Source organism: Callorhinus ursinus, unplaced genomic scaffold, assembly GCF_003265705.2.
Source record: "Callorhinus ursinus isolate GAN/ISIS: 27379988/994484 unplaced genomic scaffold, GSC_fseal_2.0 scaffold14, whole genome shotgun sequence".
Lineage (NCBI taxonomy): Eukaryota > Metazoa > Chordata > Mammalia > Carnivora > Otariidae > Callorhinus > Callorhinus ursinus.
This window is the reverse complement of record NW_027397076.1, coordinates 14,278,187-14,297,772: the sequence shown is the minus strand read 5'-3', so window position 1 is coordinate 14,297,772 and position 19,586 is coordinate 14,278,187. Positions and strand designations below refer to the sequence as shown.

Sequence of the window (19,586 nt, the reverse complement as noted above, 5' to 3'; positions counted from 1 at the left end):
ATAGCTACTACCTACAGCTCTCGAACCACAAATTTCTTGCTCAAGTCAAGCAAGAAAAAGAGTATGTCTTTGTTCCAGCCTTCTCAGTGACAATCCTGAAATACCCTCTCATTGGTCCAGGTTGGATCATGTAACTGCCTTTAACCTCCAAGTGGCAAGAGGGATATAATGTATGAATCAACTTAGCCTAACACGCATGCTCCACTTCATGATCAAGGTATAGTCAGCTTCCCTAGAAACACAGAGACCCCCATATGGACATGGGGGCTATTGGGTAGACAGGAGGGAGAAATCATGTTGGGGAAGCAGCTAATAGGTGTTCAGTGCCATCACGGTTTGTATTTGTTGTGCTGTGACTCTGTTTTTTATTTTAAGATTTTATTTTAAGATTTTATTTATTTGAGAGACAGATAGAGAGCCCACAAGCATGGGGAGGAGCAGAGGGAGAGGGACAAGCAGACTCCCCACTGAGTGGGGAGCCTGATGCACAGCTCAATCCCAGGACCCTGAGACCATGACCTGAACCGAAGTCAGACGCTTAACCAACTGAGCCACCCAAGCACCCCTGTGACTCTTGTTAAATGTGGAAAATACTGCCAATGTTGAGATTAATTTTTAGTGGGTAGAAGTTTGGGGAGGGATATTTTCAATAGTCAAAGTACAAGATGATGCTCCACATTTGGTAAGTACCAAAAACATGTGTTGAGTTGAATATAAACTAGAATCAAAGGTTTAAGGGCAGAATGCCCAAAGATGCTTCCCAAAGTTCAAGACCAAGAGAAGTAAACTTCCAGACTCAAGTCACTCCACCTGCGTTAAAATGCATAGTCCTTATTTATACAAATGTTTGAATTTCTTTGCTGGCTATGCAAACAAGTAGCATTCAGTTGTTCAAATATTTGTCACAGTTTCTTTCCTCATAACAAAAATCAAAGAATCATAACAATCCAGGTTTCTCACACTTTTGGGGGGAAGAGGGTGAATAACCTTTTACAAAATAAAATCCTACCATGCACAACACCATATGAAATACAAGCTGGGCCGGGCCCGCTCAAGTAAGAATGGAGCATGAGGCCCTTGCGTGGATCCTGCCCAGAGTCCACCTCACGCCAGAAACCGCTCCTCACTGTCAGCTGCGCTCCGTCTAGCGAGGGAGTTGAGCATCTCACAAGATACGATCTTACTCTTTCAATTCCTGATGCTAAAATAATTTCTTACTATGAACAAAAGTCTGATTCCCTGTAAGGTCTACTCAGTGGTCCAAAACACCCTTCCACAAGCTGGTATTTCATCTATCTTCTGAGGGCTCCCATCCTGCTCAACTATCCAGCCTTCTCTAGGGCAGCGTCCTCAGTTCTTCCTCTACTGCTCACTGGTCATGATCTCTGTTCCTTTTATCATCCTGCTCCCCTTCCACCCAGCGTTCTGTTGAGGCTTTAAGAATATGCCCTTGAGGGTCCATGGGTGGCTCAGTCGGTTAAGGATCTGCCTTCAACTCAGGTCATGACGCCAGAGTCCTGGGATCGAGCCCCGTATCGGGCTCCCTGCTCAGCCGGGAGCCTGCTTCTCCCGCTCCCTCTGCCTGCCAGTCCCCCTGCTTGGACTCTCTCTCTCTCAAATAAATAAATAAAAATCTTCAAAAAAAAAAAAAAAAAGAACATGCCCTTGACCCAGGAACAGGTGCCAAATGCTCAGTGTCTGCGGAATTTGTTTCTCAAGTGCCTTCTAACAACACATGCACTTGCTATCTGTCATTCAGTGCTGTTAGTACCTTTCAATGTTTGTGTCTCAGTAGCATGAGGAAGTCCTCACGGAAACTCAGCTCTCGATCCCTTGCTCCACTCCTGAACCTGAAGTATCTTCTCCCCTCCACACTGTGTTCTCCTCAGGCAAATTCCTGGCAAACATCTTGTGCCTGTGATCTGCTCCAGCAGACAATGATGCCCAGGCTGACACTGCCACTCTGCCCAGCTCAGCCGAAAGGCCTGGAAAGGACTGGGCCCACTCTCATCTGTTTATCTCCTGCAACTTCAGATGTGCCTTGATCAGCTCAGAGTTTAGGTGGCCTGTTCTTCAATGCAGTGCTTCTTTTCAAGCAGCTGTGGGTTTTTCAGTGGCTTCCCTTCTCTGTTGGTTCATCTCAAGCTCAAAGTTGAGGGTCAGTCTCCACTAGGCACAGCCCTACCAAGCTGTCTCCAAGGGAGCTGGCCACCTGCAGATTCCGTGAGGGCCCTGAGCCAGCAACAACCAGGATTGATAATACAGACAAAAGCTCTCAATGATGTCTGCATATTAGAATCAGCTGGAGGCCTCTAAGAAATGTCAATGCCTTGTTCTAATTCCAGAGATTCTGATTCAATTGATCTGGGTATCCCTTTAGAAATCATTGTTTGTTTGTTTGTTTGTTTTTAAAAAGCTCCTGAAGTGAGGCACCTGGGTGGTTCAGTGGATTAAGCACTGCCTTTGGCTCAAGTCATGATCTCAGGGTCCTGGGCTTGAGCCCCATGTCGGGCTCCCTGCTCAGCAGGGAGCCTGCTTCTGTTTCTCCCTCTCCCTCTGCCCCTCCTCCCCACTCCCCACCCAAGCTGTGCTCTCTCTCTCAAAAAAAAAAAAAAAAAAAAAAAAAAAATCTTTAAAAAACTCCCGAAGTGATTGATCATCATGTACAGGCAGAATTCAGAGTTGCTGCCTGACATCCCTAACAGCTTCCCATCTGGAAATAGAGCCTAAGGTGCCTGACAGAACCTCCACCATACAATTCAGGAACTGCACTAAGATTTCACAAACCACATTTAATTCTCCCAATGATTGTGGGAAACAGATTTTATTACTATCCCCACTGAAAAGATGCCCCAAACACAAGCCTCAGAAATGTCAAGGAATCTGTCCTAGGCACACACAGGAAGAAAGAAGGGGATAGAGAATATTTTGGCAGTGTCCAAAGACAGCATCCCTAACCCTGGTACCTTCTTCAATGTAGCTCCCCTCCTTGGCCTTGTTGAAGGGCTTAGCGCTTCCTCCCACAGCCTTGAGAATTGGGCTCCCCTCAGCTCTCACAGGGGATTGGAATCTAATCTTGAGCCTCTACCTACTTCCTACCAGCCCTTCTCATCTATTGTCTCTGAATCCAGTCACAGGTCACTCCTTTGGGTACAACTCCCTCTGGCCACTGACCTCCTGTCCCTACCTCCAATCCAATCTATCATTTTCCCCCAGACTCTGCCCAGAGTCTGTCCCAGTTTACTCCCAGCTGTACACATACTGTGTGGCAAGGACTGGCCAATTACAGCATCCATTAAATCCCTCTGATGTTTTTTTTTCCATATGAACTGCCATGAAGCTGTTTCTTGTTTTTCCCAACACTGTAGTGAAAGGAATGATAGTTTCCAATTATAAGCATCTATGGGACATCTTTCACTTGAGTATTAAACCATCACCAGCAGTTGTAGCTATTTTAATGCTTTAAAATTTCCCCCAGTAATCTCTTTGAGGAAATAGGATCACACCCTATACCTCTTTTGTATTTAGAGTGGCTGCTGTACTTGACTCTCCCAACAACCATACTGCCCAGATGATTTGTCTAAGCCAAGGATCGGTCCTTTTTCTATAAAGGGGCAGAGAGTATTTCAGGCTTTGCAGACAAGACAAAATCTGCTTTGCAACCAACCACCCAAACAGGATGCTGCAGTGGGAAACGACCCGGCCGTATGTAAATAAGTGGGTGTCAGCCGCCCGCATATGTAAATGAGTGGGTGTGGCTTGTGCCAATAAGACTTAAAACGCGAGCAGTAGTTGCCAACCCTGGTGATTCCATTTCCTCGGCAAGTGACAGGTTTACAAATGGACATGTGGCTCAATCCTGGCGCATGGGATGTAAGAAAAGTCGGCTGAGGGGCTTCTAGGAAAAGACTATTTCACAGTTAAGACACATAAGGAAGAGACAACCTTCCCGTTTCTGTTGGACATTATCAGATCTGGATGTGAACCACTGCAGCCATCTTGCTCCCGACCGAAAGATGAAGCCATCAAAACCGGGAGGGCACAGCCATGAGGACCACAGAGGAGGGTGGAAACTGGACATACTGTGGCTGGAGGCCACCCCACCTCTTATCTAAGACAGCAAATTTCTTCATTGCTTGAGCCAGCGAGGTGGCCAAAAAGCATCCCAATTACTGTGCCCCCCTTCAGGGCTTAGCAAAGTACTTCACAGAGAAAACATGTTCAGCAAACAATATTTTGTTGGTCTGGCTCACAATCTAAACCACATACATATGCAACTCAGAATTCTTTCCATTCCACCTGAGTGGCTCAGTCGATTAAATGTCTGACTCTTGATTTCGGCTCAGGTCATGATCTCCAGGTTGTGAGACCGAACCTCATGTGGGGCTCTGCGCTCAGCGGAGTCTGCTTGAGATTCTCTCCCTCTCCCTCTCCCTCTTCCCCTCCCCACCCCACATGCATGTGTTCTCTCTCTCTCTCAAAAAAGAATTCTTTCCACTGTAAATAACAACCTGGCTCCTCTTTAATACAAGTTCATTTTTCTATTAAAAAAACCCAACACCAATGAGAGGAAATAATAGCAAAACTTAATATTTGACAATTTTTCATTTTTCTGAAAATAAATACATTTCAAGATTATCCACTTGCTGTATTTTTTCATCCCCTTACTCTATGCTTCCTCTTCCTGCCTGGCCCTGAAAGACGTGTTGTATGCAAATGTGCATATACTCATCAGTCTTATCAGGCAGAGTTCCAACTGGCCACCCCACACGAACACAATTAAAAATTAAACATCAATTAAAATTCACAAAATCCATTTAGCTCTCTGAAAAAACACTAAATAACTGTACACATTTGGGGCACAAATTAAATTGTTTTTCATTACTCTTTAGTTATCAAACATACGGGGCCTCAGTAGCCTCTGTGAATTGCCTACTCAGTGTAAGCTGAATGAGCAATGAAAAATGATCCCAGGACAAAAGATAGAAAATGTGGAATGAAATGCCACACTGGGTCAAGTTCAGGCAGCTAGGTAGCATGTGGGGGAGAGCAGCACGAGAGAAGCTCTGGGAGGGCAAGCACTGTCCTGGGTGAGGGGACATGTAGATGCTCTCTCTTCTGAGACCTCCGCTAATAGATTCATCTGCTTATTCCACACAGACTTGCATGCCTACTAGGCATCTCAAGTCTTAACATGTCCAAAAGAGAACACACAACTTCCCCCCAAATCTATTCCTTGTCCTGTCTTCTCCATTTCAGTAAATGGCATCCAAATGCAAACACCCCAATTCAGCATCATTCTTGATTGTTTTTCCATGTCTCCACAACCATGCCATCATCAATTCCTATGGGCTCTGTACCCAAAATCTGTTCATTCTTCTCCACCCCACAGTCACCACCTAATCCAGTCCTCTGTTATGTCTCTCCTGAGATTTCTGCCACCGCCTCCTACCTGGGCTCAGCTCCCTACTGTCCCTCATGCCTCCCAACAACCCATTCTTTTAAAAACTAAATACAATTCTATCACTTCCCCACTTAAAACCCTCCAATAGCTTCCCACTGCATTTTGGAATTAGAAACCTGTACTAGTTTTCTACCACCACTATGACAAATGACCACCATTCAGTGAGTTTAAACAATACACATGTAATCTCTTACAGTTCTGGAGATCAGAAGTCTTTTTTTTTTTTTTTTGAAGATTTTATTTTTTTATTTGAGAGAGAGAGAACAAGCGGGTGCGGGGGAGAGGCAGAGGGAGAAGGAGAAGCAGACTCTGTGCTGAGCAGGGAGCCCAGTGCGAGGCTCAATCCCAGGACTCCAGGATCATGACCTGAGCCGAAGGCAGACACCCAACCAACTGAGCCACCTGGGCGCCCCAAGATCAGAAGTCTTAAAATCAAGGTGTTGGTAGGGCTGTGCTCCTTCTGGAGACTTCAGAGAAGAATCTGTTTCCTTCACTTTTCTTAGCTTCTCGAGGCTGCTTGCATTCCTTGGCTTGTGGTCCCTTCTTCATTTCTCTGACTCTAAGCTTCCTGCCTTCCTTTTACAAAGACCTTTGTGATGACACTGGGCAATCCAGGATAACTGCCCCAATTTCAAGATCTTAATCACATCTGCCAAGTCCCTTTTACCTTTTACATATTTACCGGTTCTAAGAACAGGACACAGCCATTTCAAGGGCATCTTTATTCAGCCTACCACAAAATCAAAATCAAAACACAACACAGAGAACAGCTCCTGACCATGGCCTCCCCGCCCTACAGGAGCCAGCCTTGCCCAGCTCTCCCTCCCGCCTCCCATCTCCCTCTCCCCTCTCTTCTAGTCTCCTTCTACACTTGTCTATGGTCTACCCCTTCAAGTGCTACACCTGCTCTCATCTCAGATCCTCCCCTCTTCTTACCTCCACCTGGAGCATTCTTCCCCAATTCTTGAGAGCTCAAATGTCATCCGAGATCATCTCATTGACTTACATTCTCCTTATAGCCAAGTAAATTCTGGGAGGAGACTCCTTGCCTGTCTTGCTCACTGTACCACCTAGAACAGTGACTGACACATGTAGCAACTTAATATTTGTTGAATGGAATGAATTATATGACTTTGAAATGGTAGTGATTTCCCCATAACATGCCTTTATAACCCATTTGGGTTTTATAATCCATAGGTTTATACAAATGCTTTTTAAACTCATCAACGTGTTCACCCTAGATCAGTTCTCAGGATAAGACTAAACAAGAAAAAATGTAATAAAAACAACTGTAAAGGTTACAAAATATTTGGGGGGGGGCGGGGGACAGGGCAGTGGTAGAGTGAGGGGATAGGGTGAGAAAAATAGGAACAATGTAATACGTAAGGAAGACTCAGAGAGATTAATTATAGTTGACTCTTAACTTGGTATGACTTGCCATCGTGACGCAGCCACCAAAAACTTGGCCTCCTGTGCAATGGAGATTTTCAAATAAAAAGAGGAAAACAACTTCTTGGACACAGCTTGGTGACTAAAATTGCAGCATTTACGAAGACTATAATATGAACTAGACACTACAGGAAGAACTTTACATGAAATATCTCATTCAATCCCCAAATACTGTTATGGAGGGGGCACTGAGAATACTTCTCATTTCACAAAGAAGAGAAGTAGAGTTCCAAGAAGTCCAGTGACTTGCTCAAATCTACAAAGTGAGGATGTGTTAGTCAGGATTCATGATTCCAAAGTCTGGTGCACCAGCTCTATTAATGCTCTACTGCACCAGCTTTTATTGATTATGCTGGATGCAACTATGGGCTGCTCAGGAGAAGCCGTGGGATTTCAGAATCCCAGCAGCCCTATGTTGCCTGGTGAAGCTTGGGGCCCATGAGCTGGAAGATGATTTGTAACTACAGAATATCAATATGCTGGTTAGCTCCAAAAACACCACCACCTCCCAATAATTCAGGCTTCACATTTCAAAATCATCTGATTCTTCCTTCTTCATTCTCTGTCTCCAGTGGGTCATAAAGACCAGCCACCAATTCTAATGTTTTTTTTTAAAATTACTGTATTCCAAAATAAAAACACATACTTATGGTAAGGCAGCCTAGCGCTATAAAGAGACACATACTAAAAAGTGAGCCTCCCTCCCATTGGAGACCCCAGCAGCCCTTTTCTGAAGCCACTGCTGATCAGCATACGTGCACACACACATACGTGCGAGAGACAGCGGCAAGATCGGTGGAGGAAGGGCCAGTGCCGGTGAGGCTCAATGCCAGGAGACCAGCATACAAGCCACTGCAGTGGTTCTGGTGGATCCTGACAAGACATTGAAACAGGACCGTGGGAACATGCATAATTTGTGAAATATTTAGGAGGAAGGGTCAAACAGAGAGCCAGTGCTTAGATTTGGGGATGAAAGAGAGTGAAGAATTTGGGCGCCTGGCTGGATAATGGTTCTGTTGCACTGAAATAGGAACATGAAGGATCAGTTCATGAGTTCAGGTTCAGAGACATTCATGGTATCTTGGAGATATAGCAGACAGACGGAAATGAGGGTCTCGAGTTCTAGAGAGAGGTTAAGCTGCAGCCAAAGGGGGCTGTTGAAGACATGGACAGGAGGAGCTCATTCAGGGAGATACAAGTGCAGGTGCGGAGTGAAAGCATCCCTAAATGGGCGGATGGGCAGAAGCAGCACCATCTCAGGTGTCATCATCGTTGGGGGACAACAGTGGATTTGCCCTTTCTGATCTGCCAGAAACCTATTTTTATCCGGAGACATATTTTGGCACTCACTTATTTTCAGTCCTGTTATGCTCTTCTCTTATTTCGTATGTGTATGTCCTGCTGTCTTGCAACATTTGCAGTCCTTTCAAAAATTGAGATTTGGCAGGTTTCATACATAAGGGATGCAGCTCTTTTGCATTTCAGTCACATTTTCTTAAATTAGGATCTGTAGACACTTGCAGTCAGGCTGTGTTCAAGTAACATGCCAAGTGGAGGACTGAAAAGCACGTGCACTGTCCACTTTGCTGTCCTGTGCTTCTGCCATCACCAGAGAACTAGCCCAGCCTGCCTGGAGCCCAGCCCGCCTAGAACAAAGGCATGGATGGGCAGAGCCACCCCAGCGGACCCGTGGACGTGTGAATGAGAAATAATGCTTATCGTCTACCATGTGCCCCTGAGATGCTGTGGTTGTTATGCAACATTTGTTCCTTTTATTTTTATTGAAGTATAATTTATACACAAATGTTCAGATCTTAAATATACCTTGAATCAATTTTGACAAATGTGTTCACTTCTATAATCCATACCCTTCACAAGGCACAGAACATTGCCATAACCCCAGAAAACTACCTGCTGGTCCCTCTGAGTAAATCCCCACCTCACCCCCAGAAGCAAACAATGATTGATTTCTGTCATTCTAGCCCGGTTTTGTGCTAAGTTAATAAAGACCAGGGATCAGCCATATCCAACCCACCACCTGTTTTTGTATGATTCAGGAGCTAAGAATGGTTTTTACATTTCCAAACAGTCGAAAGAAAAATTGAAAGAGGAATAATACTTTGTGACATATGAAAATTTTGTGAAATTCATATTTCGGTGCCTATAATAAAGTTTGATTGGCACACAGCCACCTCCATTCGTTTATATATTATCTACAGCTACTTCTGCACTAGAACCGCAGAGTTGGAGAGCTGAGGCAGAGACCATATGCCCACCAACCCTAAAGTACTTAATACCTGGCCCATTGCAATCCGTCAATCCCTGACTAGGAAACTTGCCTCTACTCTCCACCACACATACGGATCCAAGTGCTGGAGCCAGTGTTGAGAACTAGGTGTTCTGAGTCCTGATTTAATTACATTCATACGGGCCAAACATAAAAACCATATATGCTCATGGAAAGTCTAAATATTATCACTGACACAATGTGAAAGTGAGAGCCTCTCGTAGGCACAGCTCTTAATGAGAACACTCTAAGATTTCAAAGAAAACTAAAAGGGACAACTAAAGCTTGTTATTGTCCTGTATTATTTTCATATGAAAGTCAGCCCGGCTAAGATATGTTATTATTGAAACTGCAGTAGTCTAAACAGGAACAGGCCAAAATCAGAGAGAAAAGGTAGGGAGAGTGCCAACACCTCATCTGTAAAAAGCAAGGAAAAAAAGGAAATGGAGCCAGATCCTGAGAGTAACACTGCATTAAATGTCCAATTCAAGCCAGCCTGGGTTCAAAAGCCCATGGCCCATCAGGTACAGAGGGAAGCAGAGTCCCGCGGCGGGGGGGCGGGGGGGGTGGCTGGAGCCACCACACGCGGCACTGGCTTGGGTTGGCCACAGTGCAGGTGTGCATGACTGCCTCACAAACAGTTTGAGTCTTATCCTAGAATGCCAAGTTTGCTCCCTCTTGGCTAATAAAGTGCAACGCTATTCCTCTGCTGAGAACTCTGAAAGCATTTACAAGATGCTTTTAGGAATAACACCATCTGGAGATGTCCCTGAAGAATACGGCTTTGGTCAACAACTCCAGCTCTAGAAGCCCGTTCCCTCAAGCTCTGCCCCACTACCTCAGCCTTCATTAATACAAATACCTCTCTTTTGCAGGAATGATTTCTCGTCTAATGAAGAAGCATTTCAATACTAGAGAAGGAAATGGGGAGTGGGGTAATGACAGATGTGGCTATCTGCAGGGCTTTTGTTATACCAACCAGGCAACGCCAAGTAGGGATCAGAGTTGAGTTTCATGGGACAACAGTGGAACAACTGAGGGTCGTCTTCTCATGTCAACCCTTTAAAACATTTTATTTATTTATTTTAAGTAATCTCTACATCTAGCGTGGGACTTGAACTCACAACCCTGAGATCCAGAGTCTCATGCTCTACAGACTGAGCCAGCTAGGCGCCCCTCATGTCATCCCCTCAAGTATATACTACACAAGTATTTAAAAATACCATGTCAAAGGTGTCAAATTATGAGCCAGTTGTGGATGTCCACATGTGTGCGATGATCTCCTGAAAACTATGGATCCTTTCCCCACAGAAACACACACGTGCATCCACACCCCACATTCGTGGGGCTCTCGGACTCCTGGTGGATGGCCAGGGATCCCAAGGTGAAAACCTTACTATCCAGTAAGTGAGCATCCCCTGAGGGGCTGTAGGAGAGACATTCTAAGATGACTGTGCTCTCAGTCTGACTACTTGTGGAGTTTGCCCTAGATGGAATATGCACTGGGGGAGGTTGGTTGATAAAATGACAAAAAGCCTTTTTTAGGCTTTCAAATTGTAATTTAGCTTGTCTTTGGGCAAAGTCTGAAAGTATCTGACTTGAGGGTAAAGTAAGACGTTTTGGTATTCTAATACTGTGTGTGTGCATGTGTGTGTTGTGTAAATATGTGTTTCTGTGCATCTGTCCCCAAGAGATGAGTCACCCATTCTCTCTGGGTGCCATTTCTTGGTTTACCAGACGGAGGTGACCTCACCTGGGGAAGAGCCAAGGCTGTGGGTCCCCCAGCAGCTTGCCCCAGGGGAGCTCTGTTAACCGATTCCCATCTACACCTGCCCCACCACCCGCCTCCATCAGGCTGAGGACACGCCCACACGGAAGCCTTTTCAGCAGCTCTGAACACTCCCAATACCTTCTTATTGTGGATGGCTAATCTGCTGCATATGGCTAAACCTCCTTAAACTCCATCCCACTGTGATGCCTGAAGAGGATTACCAGCTGTCATGTCGCTTTTATCTTTCCACCTACCCAGCAGCAGACAGGAGAGCTCAAAATGTGACAGAAATAAGAACTAAGAGTAAAGGAACTCCCAAGGGGGTGAATCTGTGTCTCTCTGAGGCACTGAGAGCATCCTACACAAAATGTAAAACATGAATCTTGGGCTTTCCTGAATTCTCCTGTCTTTTCTTGGCTGAAGCATTGGGCCAACTGCTAACTCTGACCAACAGAGAAAATCAAATCGGGAAAGGCTAGGCGCCTGGATGGGCCCACACGCGGGCAAACACACACATGGCCCAGACTCAGGGAGAAAGCAAAGCAAAGGCCACCACCCTTCCTGAATTTTCAAAGACAGACCTATAATTGTTTCTGAGGGTGGTCTGGACGACACAGGAAGTCCTGAGAGTTCGACTAAGGAAAGAACATTTACATTTCACAGGGGCATCAGAGACTGGCCCTATTTCTATACACACGTACTCACTGAGGCTAGCCAATAATTCTGCTGCTCTATGGCAGCAAAAGTCAGTCCACTGACCAGCACTCTAGTTTATTTTCCCAGCTCTGATACCTATTCCTGTAACCCTTGGGATCAATAGAATCATCAGCAGAGTAAGACAAAACTTTCTTTTTTTTTTTTTTTTTTTGTAAGCTCTACACCCAACATAGGACCTGAACTCACAACCCCAAGATTAAGAGTTGCCTGTTCCACTGACTGAGCCAGCCGGGCGCCCCAACAAAACATCTTTTTATTGTGCAGAGCCAAGTGGACCAAATCACCCCAAATAACTTTTTTTAAATGTGTACTGTTTAAAGTCTTTCAGTGGATTCCCACTCCCCTAAGGATAAGTTTTCATTTCCCTAAGTTGGCCTTTAGGTAGGGGAGACTACATACTTCAGTGGTCAAGACAGGGATATTGTGAGAGTGAGAGACAGTGCTATTAAGAATAATACTGGAGCAACAACCCTAAACCAGACCATTTACACTGAGCCACCTCGGGGAATCTGGCCTTGCCCGGCAGCCCACCCTCTTCTCCCTCACCACCTGTTTGCCGGCTCTCTGCTCCAGCCACACTGGCTTCTGTGGTTTGAAAGGCGCAGGCCTTCTCTAGCCTCCTGCCCCTCGCCACGTACTGACAGCCTCTCCACCTGGCTTCCTTCTCCTCATTCTTTCTCCGGGTCTGTCTCCACGTAGTGGGGGCAGGGAGGCCTCCTCTGACCCCAGAGACAAGGCTGGCTCCTCCTTACGGACTTCCACAGTACCCAGAACACCCCTCATCCCACCAGCAATTTACTGAGTGGGGGTTGCTGCTCCTACAACACACAGGGGGCCTCGGCACAGTGACCAGCTGGCTTTACTCACCACTGGGTCCTCAGGCCCTGGCACCACGCTTGACGAGAGGAGGTGCTGGCTCTTCCGGTCTCGCCTCAGGTGTCCGCTGAGAGGCCTTCCTTCACCCCACAGCCTTCCCCACCCTATAGAGTTCAGGGTTGTCCTGAGTGCTCCCTGGACCCCAGGCTGCCTCCGACCTAGCCCCTGACAAGTGGCTGACATTAGTCCACTCAGTGCTCTGGAAGTTCCTTCGAGCAGAGACTGTGATCCACTCATCCAGGCACAGGCTGGCAAATATTAATACGGGGCCACGACCCCTCACTTAAAATCTGCATTTCAGAATTCAGAACTTTTCATCTGATAGTGGTAATATTATGTAATATTACCAGTGGAGCTGGGCTACCACCCCGTGATTTGTCACACTATTTCTGTAGCAAAACGTATGAATGTTCACACCAAGTGGCTAAATAAAAACCTCAAAATGTCCTCACATCCCTTCAGGTCAGGCTCTGCAAGCCACTTAGCTCTGATCAGGACAGAATTTTCTGCCAAAGTTAAGAAGAAATTTTGGTTGTTAAGAGCTTTGGGATTTTTAGAATTGTGCGAAGGGACTGTAACAGCTGACATTTCATTAATATTCATTTGCCAGGCACTGTTCCAAGTTTATATACAATTATACGAGATGTAATGTATAGTCTATAGGTACTACATTGATACATATTACATATAATACACAGAGGATCAAAACAATCCTTCCCACTGAGCTGAGCATGGAGCTCAATGATGCAGGGCTCCATCCCGGGACCCTGAGATCATGACCTGAGATGAAATCAAGAGTCAGCCACTCAACTGACTGAGCTACCCAGACGCCCCTTCTACTTTTTCTTTTAAAATAAAACACTGGGAGCACCTGGGTGGCTCAGTCGGTTAAGCGTCCCTCTGACTCTTGATTTCAGCTCAGGTCATGATCTCAGGGTCCCCGCCCTGTGCAGAGCCCAATGCAGGGCTCCATCTCATGACCAGGATCCTTTCTCTCCATCTCCCTTTGCCCCTCCCCCCATCCATATGGGCTCTCTCTCTCTCAAAAAAAAATTAAAAATTAAAACAGTAAAACACTGGTTGGCACACAGGAACTAGCAGGCCAGTTGGGACTACCTCTGTTCCTGATATGTAACCGATTATTGTCGGGAATCATTTGGTAATTCAATTATTCAACCAATGTTGACTGGGTACCTACTATGGGCCAAGCACTCTGCCAAGCAGATGATAAACAAGATAGATATGGTTTCTGTTGCAAGGGCCAAGGGCAGGTTGCCCCAAGTAGGGCCACTTTGGCATGAAGATTATTCTGAGCGGAAGGCAACTGAAACCCTATGGGCTCAAGAAGACTTTTGCCCCTCTCTTAACTACATAGAAGAATCTAAATTAGGGTCTTTCCCAGAATAAGGGTCATTAGCAGAGATAAATTTCATCTGAGTGACCCACCTGTATGGCAGGGCAAACATCTAATAACCAAACATCTGCTCTTCGTATTGCCCCGTGAAGTGCATTCCTGTCCTCTGAAGTCTCAGACCCCTGAACCCCCCTGTCCTTAGTTCAGGATGACACATACACCGCATTTTCCCTGTCCTTGGAATTCCCATGTTGGTGTAGATTCCCCATACGTACACTATTACATTTTATTTTCTCCTGTTAATCTGGCATCAATATGATTCTTAGTCCAGCTAGAAGGCCCTTGAAGAGGACAAGAATTCTTCCTCCCCAACACTGTCCAACCAGGTCGCAGTCACGTGAGAAGTAAAATAACAGTGTAAGTGTCGTGACCCAGGAAATAAATGAAGAACAGAGAGGTTTATACACAACAGTAGGTTTAAATCAATTAGCAATTGGAACTGAAGTGTAACAAAAATTAATTATACTATTTATGAGCTGTTCAAGTTTAATTCCAACAAATTTATATACCACAACCAAATGATTATGAAGAATTACTGATATAAGCAGTAAAATATGAATGAAGTCTCCATGCACACACTGAGTCATTCTGATGCTCCTAGGTCAAGTATGGAGCATCCAGACTCACAGTTATTATCAACAGATTAACAACATTTGCATACATATTATGAATCTCTGATTAAATAGCTTGATAGTAGAAAAACTGATAGAATTTGGGAGTGTGGTTTCCAGAAAACACTTAGTCCAACCAATACCCTTTCCCCATTTTTTTTTTTTTTAAACCTAACCCTGGCCCTGGTCCTAACCCTATTTTTTGCCCATTTAAAGCCACGGCTCTCCAATGTAAAACTGCATTCTGCAGAAAGTACTTTGCAAACATATTAGAACACATTTGAATTTCAAGAGATGAAAGAACAATGCTAAAGGGATTTCAACGATAGTAAGTATGATGTGTTAACTATAGTAATAGAAAACATTTGATGCCATATATGCCAGACCCTGTTAGGTGTGAATACACTAATCCTCACTCCTTTTTCCCTTGTTAACATAACCGCATTTCTGTTCAGTACTTTAACATACCCTGCTAAATATATTCTTTCCCAGCCTCCCTTGAGGGCCATGTATTGTGGTTCTGGTGAATAAAACCGATGGAAAAGTTTGTTTCTGATTCCTAATAAAAGGAGACCAAATGGGTGAAAGGAAATCTCTTTCCTACCTTTCATTTCCCCTTGAATGTAGACCTGATGGCTGGAGCTGCAGCCACCATGTTGTCACCGTGAGGATGAAAGCTGCCTACCCCTACATTTCATACTATGTGAAAAAAAAAGTACACTCTTATTTGCTTAAATCACTGTCCTTTAAATTTTCTGTTATCTGCAACCAAATATTCCTAATAGAATAGTCCAAGACAGGAGATTGTACATGAAAGTTTGAACCTTGGGAGACTGTGGCCATGAAGATGGAGAATTCTCTGTAATTAGCATCTCAGGACAGATAGTAGGAAATAAGCAGTCTGGTGTGGAGCAGCATAAAATACTGATCATCCTGAGACAATAAATGAGGACTATGGCAGAGGCTGCTGGTTGTTTACTCAACATATGTTTCCCATCTTCTTTGTCACTTTGTCCTTTCTCTGCCCCAGACCAAGTTCCGTTTCAGCCACCAACGCAAAGCCTACGAGATATAGGCAAGTTAGGCATTCAGGGTTGGTGCTCTGCCAACTGTCAGATAAGCATCTTCCAACCTCTACCTTAAATGCAAGAAATTTTGATATGGAATACAGATTTTTTTTAAAGATTTTATTTATTTGAGAGAGAGAGAATGAGAGAGAGAAAGCACGAGAGGGAAGAGGATCAGAGGGAGAAGCAGACTCCCTGCTGAGCAGGGAGCCCGATGTGGGACTCGATCCCGGGACTCCAGGATCATGACCTGAGCCAAAGGCAGTCGCTTAACCAACTGAGCCACCCAGGCGCCCCTGGAATACAGATTTAATGTGGTTTACCTTAGGGCATGTCCAACTACCTTGTCAGAACCTTCAGGTCTTTTTTGGTTTGGGGTAGAAGTAGGTTTCTAGAGGCCGGGTATATCTGATACAGTGTTATTACTTAATTCTTGTACTCAATGGCAGCTTTTTAAATAGACACCACAGAGATAGATACCTTCCCCCTTTTGTAACTGAAGAGTAGTCTATAGCAGCGCCTGGGTGGCACAGTCAGTTGAGCATCCAACACTTGGTTTCGGCTCAGGTCACGATCTTGGGGTCCTAGGATCGAGCCCCATGTTAGGCTCCCTGCTCAGAAAGGAGTCTGCCTCTCCCTCTCCCCACTGCCACCCCCCCCCGCTTGTGTGCTCTTTCTCGCTCTCTCAAATAACTAAATCTTAAAAAAATTTTTAAAAAAGATTACTTGGGCTGTGCTATGGGGAAGTAAATTGTAAGGTAGCATAAGGAAGCCAGTTACAAGAAAAGAAATTATGCAGGCCTGAATTAAGGCCATGACAATGGACAGATCTGAGAGGTATTTAGGAGGTAAAATGGAAAGGGTCTGGTGCCAGACTGGATTTATGCAGAACAGAATGGGAAGATGTTGAGGTGACTCCCGGATTTGACAAGGAGGTGGTTGGTCATAGCAAGCACAGAGACAGAGAATGCAGGTGGGTCAGGTGAAGGGGGTGTCACGGAGAGGTGACAGGCAGCTGGTACATGAGGGCTTTTTTGTGCGCTGTGGGACATGTGGAGATGACCACAGGACACGAGAATATATGGGTCAGGCACTCAGGTCTGAGCAGTCACTATGAGTGCAAACAGATAACAAGCAAAGTCACAGGACTTACTGAGATCATCTAAAGAAAATGAACAAGATGGGAAGATGCATAAGTGGAATCACAGAGAACACTAGTAATAACAGAAATGGATGAAAGCAGCAGCATCTACAAAGAAGAAAAAAAAGAAATGGCCAGAGAAGCAGGAAGAAACCCAAGGAGGAGGTGGGACAGGGAACAGGGTGGGAAGCCCAGCAGGAAGCGGGAAGGACTGAGGGGTTTGACCACCCCCCAGGGCTCCTCTCCCCCAGCACGCCTGGGCTGTGGCGCACCCCAAGTGGTGCATGCGATCCTGCTCCCCCAGCCGCAGGTAACTGGTCAAGAGACCCAAGCAGCATAGAAACCACCCTGGGAGCTTGAAGTGCCATCTGCCACATGGGCTGGGAAGCAGGCCGGGAAGAGGAAGCAGGAATAGAGCAGGGAACCACCCTGGTCTGGGAAGACATCGGTACTCTGATAAATGACTTTCATGCTAAGGCTGGCTCCAGTTGGTTTCTCCTACTTGGAACTATAAAAATCCCAATATATATCCAACAAGAGAGGCAGGAATATAAACGGCTGTATTACCTGACAGAAATGAAATATGTGCTAAATGGAGATATAAGGAGGGGGCTGTGGGAGTTCGGGCGGAGGAGAGATTAATTTTGGCTGAGTTGAAGGAACACTTCCAGAAGGGAGGTGGCATCTGGGCTGGCACTTTAAGAATCAGGATTTTAGGGGGAAAGAAGGGAAAGAGTGCACTCTAGCTGAAGGATGAGCGCCAGCAAATGTGACAAGCATGCAAGTAAGTGGAGCTGTAAGGCAAATGTGGCTGCCGCCAGTCTCTGCTCTGGTCAATTCTGGCGCTAGCACATCTCCGGGACCCTGGGAAACCTTCCCACCCTCCCACAGTGCCAGCTAGATACATGGGGAGCTACTCAGATCACAGGGCTGAAAGCTCTCAGCAGAAGGGACAAGGGGAAGGGACACAAGCAGAGAAAGGATGTATTTTGTCTTCTAGAACTAACAGCGCCAGAAAAGGAGAGGTGCAGGGGCACCTGGGCGGCTCAGTCAGTTAAGCGCCTGACTCTTGGTTTCGGCTGAGGTCGTGATCTCAGGGTAGTGAGATCGAGCCCCAAGCCCCAGCTCAGCTCAGCACGGAGTCTACTTAAGTTTCTCCCTCTCCCTCTGACCCTCGTCCCCCCCGACCCCAACACGCACGTGCTCTCTAAAATAAATAAATAAATCTTTAAAAAAATAAAAGGAGAGTCCCAGGTAGGTGTTTCACACTGACAACCCCCCATGTAAGCCAGTTTGAGCCAGACTGGGGCTGAGGACCTGCAGAAGCCCCACCTCCAGAGTTGTCCTGAGTGACCTTTCATTCATTATGCTACTACGATCTCCTCCTGTGGGTGGAGTTTTTCCCCTTTTTTGAACATAGGATGTACGCACTAGCATGTTGACATGAACTGCTTAGGCAACACGAACTGCCTGGGCAAGCTCCCTGGCCCCGCCCCCTAACACACTGAATGAAAGCTTTCTGTACTAACCCCATGGAGAGACAGTGCTTTGAGAGCTATCTTCCTGTCTCCTTACCCATAACAAGTAATAAAAAGTTCTTTGCTTTCAACGGTTCTTTGGGTTGTGTTCAATTTCATGCACCCCAAGCGTGAACCCCTTGAGTTGGGTTACAAGAGCACCCGACCAGCCCATCACGGCTGCCACCACTGGGTACGGCAATGCTGGCAGGCTCTGCTTGGGCATATGCACCCTCGCCAGACAGGGGGCACCCACCCGTTGGTCTTTGTACATCCTGTGCCTGGCACAGAGCCTGGCATGAGTGAGGGCTCCGTGCACTCGGTGATCTCAAGTTACCTCTACTCAACCAGCGCACTGGGTGGGGGTGGGGGGCTCTGTGTAAGACTGACAAAGGAGACCTGATAAGGTTGGCTTGTGAAGACTCTCAGATGTAGGAACATTAAAACAACTTGTTTTCTAAGTTGGTGAGGGACACCTGAGTGTCACAGCCGGTTAAGCGGCAGCCTTCAGCTCAGGTCATGATCTCAGGGTCCTGGGACCGAGCCCGGTGTCGGGCTCCCTGCTTAGCAGGCAGTCTGCTTCTCCCTCTCCTCTGCCCTCCCTCCCCCTCCCCTGCTTTTGCTCTAATAAATAAAATCTTTTAATAAATAAATAAAATGAAAATCTGGTGAAATAAACATGAAATTTACCATTTGGACTACCTTGAAGTCTGCAGTTCAGTGATGTTAAGTGTATTCCTGATGTTATACAGGCATCATCACCCATCTCCAGAACTTCTTCATCTTCTCAAACTGAAACTCTGGACCCACCAAATACTAACTCCCATTCCTGCCTCCCCCGGCCCTGGCAACCACCATGCTGCCTTCCATCTCCATGAATTTTATAAACCGAGGTACTTCAGTAAGTGGAATTATATGGTATTTGACCTTTTGAACACAACTTCCTTTTAAATGTGCTTTCAACTGTCAACATTCACCCGGGGCTCTCACTTCCTGCCCATGAAGTGAGCAGGGCAAGGACAACGGGTCTGGTTTTGCAGGCTGAGAAGCTGAGGCCCAAGAAGGGGAAATGATTCGTCCAAGCCCAGGCTCCTAGGGATCACCAGTGTCCCATGTTACAGGAGGTGCCAACCTCAGCTGAGCCTGTCCACTGTGTGGAGGCTACTTCAGAATCTGGATTGTGGGAGGACCATGACCTTACCCCACAGCCCACACGAGCTGGCCTTCTGCACCTGAGGACAGATGGTTTGGGCACCTCACTACGAATTAGCA

General features: G+C 46.0%; 1 protein-coding gene and 1 non-coding gene across 8 annotated transcripts in view; both read right to left on the bottom strand.

Annotated features, from left to right (window-relative positions):
• Nucleotides 1-19,586, bottom strand: part of TMCC3 (transmembrane and coiled-coil domain family 3) — a 351,112-nt gene that overhangs the window by 193,807 nt on the left and 137,719 nt on the right. The gene's annotated exons all lie outside the window — the stretch shown is intronic.
• On the bottom strand, nt 10,300-10,372 carry TRNAQ-CUG (transfer RNA glutamine (anticodon CUG)). Its single transcript has one exon. It is a non-coding gene; the product is annotated as a tRNA-Gln (tRNA).